Genomic DNA, 10,009 nt, shown 5'->3' on the forward strand with positions numbered 1-10,009 from the left:
TTTCTCAACATTTCGCCTTTTTTCTCAACATTTCGACTTTTTTCTCGAAATTTCGACTTTATTCACAAAATTTTGACTTTTTTCTCAACATTTCGACTTTTTTCTCAACATTTCGACTTTTTCTCGAAATTATACTACAACAATATTCTCGACATTTCGACTTTTTTCTCAACATTTCGATTTTTTTCTCAACATTTCGACTTTTTCTCGAAATTATACTACAACAATATTCAACAATACAACAATATTCTCGACATTTCGACTTTTTTTTCAACATTTCGACTTTTTTCTCGAAATTATACTTCAACAATATTCTCGACATTTCGACTTTTTTCTCAACATTTCGATTTTTTTCTCAACATTTCGACTTTTTTTTCGACATTTCGATTTTTTTCTCGAATTTATACTTTATACTATACAACAATATTCTCGACATTTCAACTTTTTTCTCAAGATTTCGACTTTATTCACGAAATTTCGACTTTTTTCTCAACATTTTGACTTTTTTCTTGAAATTATACTTCAACAATATTCTCGACATTTCGACTTTTTTCCCGACATTTAGACTTTTTTCTTAAAATTTAGACCTTTTTCTCAACATTTCGACTTTATTCACGAAATTTTGACTTTTTTCTCGACATTTCGACTTTTTTCTCGAAATGTATAATGAAAAAAAAATCTCGAAAAAAGTCGAAATTTCGTGAATAAAGTCGAAAATTCGCCTTTTTTCCTCGACATTTTGACTTTTTTCTCAAAGTGCATAATGAAAAAAAAATCTTCCTCCTCTAACATATTATTTTTATTTTTCTCCTGCCTGGCCCTAATACTCTTCCGTAGTCTGGAGACTGACTGGTTTCAGTTAATATATCATAAGGTCTTTAGGGGTCTTATGATCCGGGTCCTGCTCAAAGTTTCTTCCGCCTAAAGTGGAGTTTTTCTTGCCACTGTTTGGTTTAAGTTTTTTCTCCCACTAGGGGAGTTTTTACCTTCCATTTTTGATGTAATAATTGCCCGGGGGTTTATGTTCTGGGTCTCTCGAAGCACTGAGAAGCAATTTGTATTTGTAATAGACGCTATATAAATAAAATGAATTGAATTGAATACTAAATACTAATCTTCATAAACTGTCATTAAAAGAGAGCACATTGAAAAATCTCTGCACATAAAGACTGCAGACCGGTACTGAACAGGTCTGATCTTTCACCTTCAGGCATGATTTTTTTTTTAAATCATGGACATCATGTGCTCTAACCTTCATTGCTGAACAATATCTGCAGGTATTCCAGCAACATATGTTGCTGAAACATCCAGACAATGTCTTTTCAGGGAATTACTTGCTTATTTAAGCAAAACAATAACACACCACATCCTGCATGGGTATGACTCAGTCATTAAATGGGAAGCGATGCAACTACAGTGGCAAACAAGTCCCCGTCACACCTTTTCTGCATTGCTCGTCTTTGACAACTGAATCACATTTTGAAGTCAGAAATGTGTTCTTAAATTTAATTTTACTGGGAAATGTAGTTTGCACTCACTTAATATGCAAACAGCTCATGCTTAGTGAGTGTTGATGAAAGTGTTGCACCTGGAGGTAAGATCAATGCGCGCGTGTGTGTGTGTGTGTGTGTGTGTGTGTGTGTGTGTGTGTGTGTGTGTGTGTGTGTGTGTGTGTGTGTGTGTGTGTGTGTGTGTGTGTGTGTGTGTGTGTGTGTGCGGAGAGGGAGGGGGCAGCAACATTAAAGTCTAATGAAGTCTACATTACATCTTACAATTATTGATTACTGTAAATAGCTGAATTACAACAATGTAATAATATAGAATAATAAAACAATCCAAACCTTTACACCACATGACACAAAATCTTTTTCTATTCTTCATTTATTTGCTTCTGAAGCACAAAGTGCATCAATGCAAAAACTGAACAACAGAAAATAAAGTAGATTAATAATACTTCAATAAAGAGGTATAACAGCCACCACACATGGCATGTTTTTTTTAATAAAGTAAAACCTGAAAATATATCCCACTTTGACATATCAGTAATAAAAGTGCTTGAGAACATCTTATATAATCACATTCAACATTTCAAAATATGGCTCATTTCAGTTCCATAGAGACCTTAAAAGGAACATAATATTTTGGTCAGAAATGTGATCTTAAATGTAATTTTACTGGGAAATGTAGTTTGCACTTAATATGCAAACAGCTCATGCTTAGTGAGTGTTGATGAAAGTGTTGCACCTGGAGGTAAGATCAATGTGTGTGTGTGTGTGTGTGTGTGTGTGTGTGTGTGTGTGTGTGTGTGTGTGTGTGTGTGTGTGTGTGTGTGTGTGTGTGTGTGTGTGTGTGTGTGTGTGTGTGTGTGTGTTGGGGATTCCCACAGAGTAAACTGCTCCAGCTTGCACATCCTGCCAACAATATCCTGCAAGTCTTGTTCCTCTACATATAAGTTGACCCAGATGTTTGACTTGGATCTTGCACTGAAAATGTCTTCAAAAAGGAGGAAGACAAAGGGGGGAGAAAAGAAAAGAAAAAGGGTGCGAGCGAAGGGGGAAGACACTGAGGACTTGTGTGCATAAAGGAAAGCAAAGGCAGGGAGTGGATCCAATTTATGAAGTACATTAGTCAAGTATGTAACTTGGAAAGCAATTGTACAATCAGAGAGGAATGCTCAAGTTGCTGTGACTGTGAGCACCCTTCCTGTCCCTCATGCACACACACACACACACACACACACACACACACACACACATCAGTAAATCATTGGCTTTTATAGCTGCTCGTCAGCCTTAAAATATGACAGTGGGCCAAATATGAAGCAGCTGAATCACAAACCCTCTCCTCTCAACTAGAGGGATTTCTTTACATCTGGGTGTTCACCAAAGAGCCCAACCGCCTCTTCTTCTTCTTCTTACCTTCAGCAACATGACAACACTGATTCCAGGTCAGCCAGAGTCTGTGGGTGTGGCTTATGCTATCTGCTCTTATTCTTCTGTTCCCTATCTGGTTGGTTAGTTTAAATGTTTGAACATGGACAGCCTGCTGAGGGGTTTCCGACTGAAAAGGCCCACGGATGTTAACTCGCTGTGAACTGGAGGGAAAAGAAATAAGCTGCTGCTCCCTGGGAGTGGATACAGCTCAGGTGGATGGACAGTTGTTTTCCACACAGACGGTCATATGTTCCTTGTCTGTACTGCACATAGAGTATGATTTAAAAAAAAGAGAGCTCCATTGTGATCAGTATGAATAGAAAACATGAAGTAACTTGCTTTGTAGAACTTACACAACTTTCAATGGTGTGTATAGATAACATCTTTTGGGACCTGCTTTTTTTTATCCTACCGCAGGGGTCTGCAACCAGAAATGTTGAAAGAGCCATATTGGACCAAAAACACAAAAAACAAATATGTCTGGAGCCGCAAAAAATGAAAAGTCTTGTATAAGCCTCAGAATAAAGGGAAATGGCGAAAGGCGAAATGTCGAGAAAAAAGTTGAAATGTTGAGAAAAAAGTTGAAATGTCGAGAAAAAAGTCAAAATTTCGAGAAAAAAGTTGAAATGTCGAGAAAAAAGTCAAAATTTAGAGAAAAAGGTCGAAATGTCGAGATTAATGTTGAAGTACAATCTCGAGAAAAAAGTCAAAATGTTTAGAAAAAAGTTGAAATGTCGAGAAAAAAGTCAAAATTTCTAGAAAAAAGTTGAAATGTCGAGAAAAAAGTCAAAATTTAGAGAAAAAGGTCGGAATGTCGAGATTAATGTTGAGTACAATCTCGAGAAAAAAGTCAAAATGTTTAGAAAAAAGTTGAAATGTCGAGAAAAAAGTCAAAATGTTTAGAAAAAAGTTGAAATGTCGAGAAAAAAGTTGAAATGTCGAGAAAAAAGTCAAAATGTTTAGAAAAAAGTTGAAATGTCGAGAAAAAAGTTGAAATGTTGAGAAAAAAGTCAAAATTTCGAGAAAAAAGTTGAAATGTCGAGATTAAAAAGGAAATGAAAAAGGAAGAAAAAAAGATAAAAAAAGGAAAAAAGAGAAAGAAAGAGAACAAAAGAGAAAAAAAAGAAGAAAAAAAGTTTAAAAAAAAAAGGTCAAACATTTTTGAAAAAGCTCCCGCAGCCAATAGGGCGGCGCTAAAGAGCCGCATGCGGCTCTAGAGCCGCGGGTTGAAGACCCCTGTCCTACAGGATTGAGAAATCGACTGTGTGAAGTACATATATTCCTAAATGCATGTTAATGGATACTGGCGTAAAACAGTTTGGCTTTAGTCTTCGGTCAGAAAAACTGCAGCGACTTCAGGGCCTGAGTTGATCCACTTTATTAGAGCCACACTTAGGAAACAGTGAACAGGATGAGTTGCTTCTTTGACAAGCACACACAACAGACACGGGCTGATGAGCTGGGATGAATGCGTGGTCTGCTAAACTCCACTGTAACGTCTGTGAGGTTGTAACACTGTCTAGGTATGCTGCTCCATTACCAGCGCGTTGGAGCGTTTTCTTACGTCCCTGCTTCCCCTCGAGGCCACAGCTCCTCCTGACTGCAGCGGAGCAGGGGAGTTTGCACAGAAGGTTTAGATGACTTATCTGGGATGGCTGATGAAAAAAAAATATGTTAGTTTTAATCCAAGTTTAGAGCATTTTGAAATGTTTCAGCTTTAAAAGTCATGATATCATATGTCATATGTCAAATAAAATAAATCTATGCGCCATCTGCTCCAAAAGTATTATTCCAATCTGTTACTCAGAATAAAAACAAATGGCTGAAGTGCTGAACTGAAGAGGCAAACACATGTAATCAATAGGAATAAACGCATGATTCGCAATACATTTAAAAAATGCTGGTGTATAATTAAAAAAAGGATACAATTTTTTTTTTAAACATTCAGACAGACTAGAAACACAAAATTGGTTTAATCATAAGCATCTAATTTATTTAAAAAGATAAGGAACAACCTTCTAAAAAAATCTCCAAACCATGAATTGAGCCCATAAACGAGGTCAAGGCCACGTAACTGGCCTAAAGTCAATGACAACATCAACAAAGTGACACACAAGGCCAACATTTACAGTGGGTGAGACATGGAGGGTGGAGGGGGGATGATACAAACACCTACCAACTACACGCTTTAACAAACCCAATCAGTTCAGTGTTCTGACAACATAACTTTACTATTAAACAAAGGGGGGGGGGGCCAATGCAATGGAATCCTTAAACTCTGTAATTTAAGTAACGCTTCCACTCTCCCCATCCTCCCAAAGAAAAGAAAAGTCCAAAGTCCCTGATGAGAAGCAGGTGTGGTTGTCTAGAGCCAGGACACAGCATCACCTTGTGCACTTGTAAACTCAAAGAAATATAAATTAACTCCTCACCATCACAACAAATCAAAGTTCAGAATGGGGACCTATTGTGAAAAACAGGTTTTCTCTTGCTTTAACATATATAAAGTGGTCTCCCCTCAGCCTGCCAACTCAGAGAAGGAGGAAAGCAACCAGATTCTGCAGTGTCTGTACAGCCGCCCGGATGATACGAGCCGTTCAGATTCTGCTCCTGTTGTTACGTCACGACAGGAGCAGAGGTTTGGCCTCCGATGCGTGAAACCACGCCCACAACTAACTCCGCCGGCCGGAGTTTCCGCCATTTTTTCGTAGTGGTGTATCGCGTCATTCAGGCAGCCAATCAGCACAGAGCCTCATTATCATAGCCCCGCCCACTCAGAATCCCACATAGATAATGAGATTAGAGAATGGGAAGATAAAGACATGGCTCAGAGGCTGAATTTCTAATTTATTTAGCAAAAACAATCAAAAGCTTGTTTTTAAGACATTCAAGGCCTGTTTAAAATAGGTATAAGATGCTATAATAGGTCCCCTTTAATGTGTGCCTGCATTATCATATATTTATATATTATCATTATCATCAGGATTTCTGATGATGATTAAATTATAAAATTCCTAAATGAAAATACAAAAGTCAGAATCACCATTGTGTCCATGTGTGGCTGCTGATCACACATCACACAGGCTACAAGGGAATCAATGATGACATTCAAATCCACCTTTCAAATATTTGTAAAGTTCCGAATTTTGAGGTTATAAAAATACAAATATAATCCAAAGATGTGGTGCCGTAAAGGTTCCCAGTGAATGAACTGGTGACAATAGTGGGAAGAAAAAACAAATGATACGGAGTCCCTGGTCCATCTGGAGCAAATGGGAGGGAAAGGTCAGCCTGGACCCAATACTAAGCACTCTGTGAGTCTGTACATGAAGTCCAAAGATGATGCCTCAGTTAGAAGGCAGATGCACATATGTGATTTGTTTTGTTTTCACTGATAACAATCTTTCTGTATTAATGCAATTTGAATGCAATAAAACCTTGTTGGAGATTTTTGAGAATCTAGTGTACCATTTGCAAGCGAAAACATGTTGTTGGGTGTTTTATCTGCTTTGCTGCATCTGTTGCTGGAGATCAGAGAACGTATCAGAGAAACTGAAGTCAGTGAGGCGATAGTTTGACTCTTTAAAGGCAAAGACAGTATGAATACATCCAAAAGCAACAACAGAGAAAAAAGTGTTGAAGAAGAGAAGTTAAGTTGTTTGAAACGGACACGTTGACCTAAATCACTATAAGAACATTTTGGGTGGAGTTGAAATGTGTCATTACAAAAAGGTCTCGTCCTCCTCCTCCTTTGTAAAGCCTGAACTCGTAGCAGTTTGAGAATAGCAGAAACTATCAGTGGACAGATGCAAAACGTTTCTTCATGGAGTCAAGAGATGTTTGGTATACTCTCATTCCTGCCAAAAATCCCGTAACAAAACATCAGTGAAGATTGCACATAATTGTGTCCGAGGTCCCTTTAGGGTTTATGGCCTGGGTCTTTGTTTTCTTGTTAATTTTTTCATGTTAGTGAAAGCTACTTTTGAGTGTTGTTCCAGTATCATGCAATTAAAAAAAATGTTTCATTCAAGTTCCTACTTTACCACTTAACCCTTGTGCTGTCTTTGGGTCAAAATAACCCAATTCTTCTATCCTTCTTTCCTCCTGCCATGCTCTCTCCTTCCTTCTTCCTTTCCTCTTTTCCTCCTTTTTTACCCTCCTTTACTCCTTTTTCTTCCTACCTCCCTTTCATCATTCGTTCCTTTATTACCTTCTTTGCTTTTCCTTCCTTCTTTCCTTATTTTCTCCATTCCTTCCTTCTTCCCTCCCTTCTTCCTTCCTTTTCTCCCTTCTTCCCTTCCTTCCTTCCTTTCCTACTTCCTTCCTTCTTTCCTTCTTTTCTCCTTTCTCCCTCCCTTCCATCTTTTCTCCCTTCCTTCCTCCCTTTCCTACTTCCTTCCTTCTTTTCTCCTTTCTTCCTTACTTCCTTCTTTCCTCCCTTCCATCTTTTCTCCCTTCCTTCCACCCTTTCCTACTTCCTTCCTTCTTTCCTTCCTTTCTCCCTTCCTTCCTCCCTTTCCTACTTCCTTCCTTCTTTTCTCCTTTCTTCCTTACTTCCTTCTTTCCTTCCTTCCATCTTTTCCCCCTTCCTTACTCCCTTTCCTACTTCCTTCCTTCTTTCCTTCCTTTCTCCCTTCCTTCCATCTTTTCTCCCTTCCTTCTTCCCTTTCCTACTTCCTTCCTTCTTTCCTTCTTTTCTCCTTTCTCCCTTCCTTCCATATTTTCTCCCTTCTTTCCTCCCTTCCATCTTTTCTCCCTTCCTTACTCCCTTTCCTACTTCCTTCCTTCTTTTCTCCTTTCTTCCTTACTTCCTTCTTTCCTCCCTTCCATCTTTTCCCCCTTCCTTACTCCCTTTCCTACTTCCTTCCTTCGTTCCTTCCTTTCTCCCTTCCTTCCATCTTTTCCCCCTTCCTTACTCCCTTTCCTACTTCCTTCCTTCTTTCCTTCCTTTCTCCCTTCCTTCCATCTTTTCTCCCTTCCTTCTTCCCTTTCCTACTTCCTTCCTTCTTTCCTTCTTTTCTCCTTTCTCCCTTCCTTCCATATTTTCTCCCTTCTTTCCTCCCTTCCATCTTTTCTCCCTTCCTTACTCCCTTTCCTACTTCCTTCCTTCTTTCCTTCTTTTCTCCCTTCCTTCCATCTTTTCTCCCTTCCTTACTCCCTTCCATCTTTTCTCCCTTCCTTCCTCCCTTTCCTACTTCCTTCCTTCTTTCCTTCTTTTCTCCTTTCTTCCTTACTTCCTTCCTTCCTTCCTTCCTTCTTTTCTCCCTTCACCCTCCCTTGACCCAAAGACAGCACAAGGGTTAAGCAAGTGCAGAGGTTTTATCCTCAGGTTCAACAGTAAACCTGCTGGGTTTCTGGGACTGACGTGCATAAAAGCGTCGAGCCAGGTTTCCTCGTCTGACGAAATATTGGCTTGTAACTTTAATCCGGCAGTTATGAGTCAAGGTGAGACAGTCTGTCTTGGACCTTTTTCTGCCACTTGCACAAACATTGGATCAAGAACATCTTGCGAACAGTTTTTAAAAATAATGACTCACTTCACCAGGGGAGGTGAGACTAAACAGTAAGAGTCTCTGTGGATGGATCGCACACATGCGTGAGGAAAGGAGATGAACACGACAAGGCTGGGCCGTGGCGTTGGCACTGAGCCCGTAGCATCAGATAAGGACGGCGGGAACACTTTGGTTACCAACAGAGCAGTCAATCGACACCCAAATGTGGAGCCACCACGTCTATCAGAGCAAATCCTGCAGTGATCATTCATGTCCAACTGGGCACAAGATGGTTCGTACGCAGGGGTGGGTAGTAACGAGTTACATTTACTCCGTTACATTTACTTGAGTAAGTTTTGGGAAATGTTGTACTTTTAGGAGTAGTTTTGAATCACTATACTTTTTACTTTTACTTGAGTAGATTTGTGAAGAAGAAACTGTTCCTCTTACTCCGCTACATTAGGCTACGTTGAGTTACTTTTCTTTTATCCCTTTTATTCGCTTACGCGTCAATCTCATGACATCACTGGGTGATTCTTTGGGGTAAATGTTTGTTTTTGCATGTTTTGTCACATTTACACAGACTCAAACACACACAGAGTTTATATGAGTTCATGGGCTTGTTCTAGTTCTGCCTGGTTAAAAAAGAAAAGTACAAAGGCTTGAAATTTTGTGCTACTTGTGCTTAATTTATTTTTTATTCTGTTATTATTTTATTTATTTTATTATTTATTAAAGTACTTGAATTTTCTTTAAGATTATTTTAATTTAAGCTATTTTTTATTTTTTATTAATTTAAATGTATTTATTTGATTATTTTATTGATTTAATTTGCCTGAAGATGATTATTTTGTACTTTTGTCTGTTTGAATGGTTGTGTTAAAAAAATAAATCAGACGTTACTAAACAGTTACTCAGTAGTTGAGTAGTTTTTTCACCAAGTACTTTTTTACTTTTACTCAAGTAATTATTTGGTTGACTACTTTTTACTTCTACTTGAGTCATATTATTCTGAAGTAACTTTTACAGTTTTTCACAATCGTTAATACCCATTTCCCAAAACAATAACAGCTTTTTTCAAACTGAACACACAGATCTGAAAACCTCACACACAAAATGCTAAACCTGACACTCCCTTTGCAAGATGACTCTTTGCCATCAAATCTCTTACCTGTTCACAAAATGGAACTCGTGTTTTCATTTGGTACACACAGCCATTTTTTCAAATGACACACACATACCATTCATTGAGTACACACAACTAAGCATTTGTCTGCACCCTACCAAGCAGTTACAGCACACTTAGGTGCAAAACTGAAAACACAATTATAGAAACAGAACACACCATATGAATGACAATGACTTTGGAAAATGTGCTTTTTCTCCTTCTGTAAAATGTCTGTAGGCCTACTTTTGTATAGTCAAACATAAAACACCACACAAATATGCAACCAAAAAAAGTTTAATTTTAGCACACACAGAACAGTACAGTACAGTGAACCCCCCTCACAAAAAAAAGTAGACCTGCTTCATCCTAACATGATTCCTGCGGAGGATTCTATCTAATGTTGATAGGCTGACAGT

This window comes from Cololabis saira, chromosome 15 (genome assembly GCF_033807715.1).
Source record: "Cololabis saira isolate AMF1-May2022 chromosome 15, fColSai1.1, whole genome shotgun sequence".
In the NCBI taxonomy this organism is placed as follows: domain Eukaryota; kingdom Metazoa; phylum Chordata; class Actinopteri; order Beloniformes; family Belonidae; genus Cololabis; species Cololabis saira.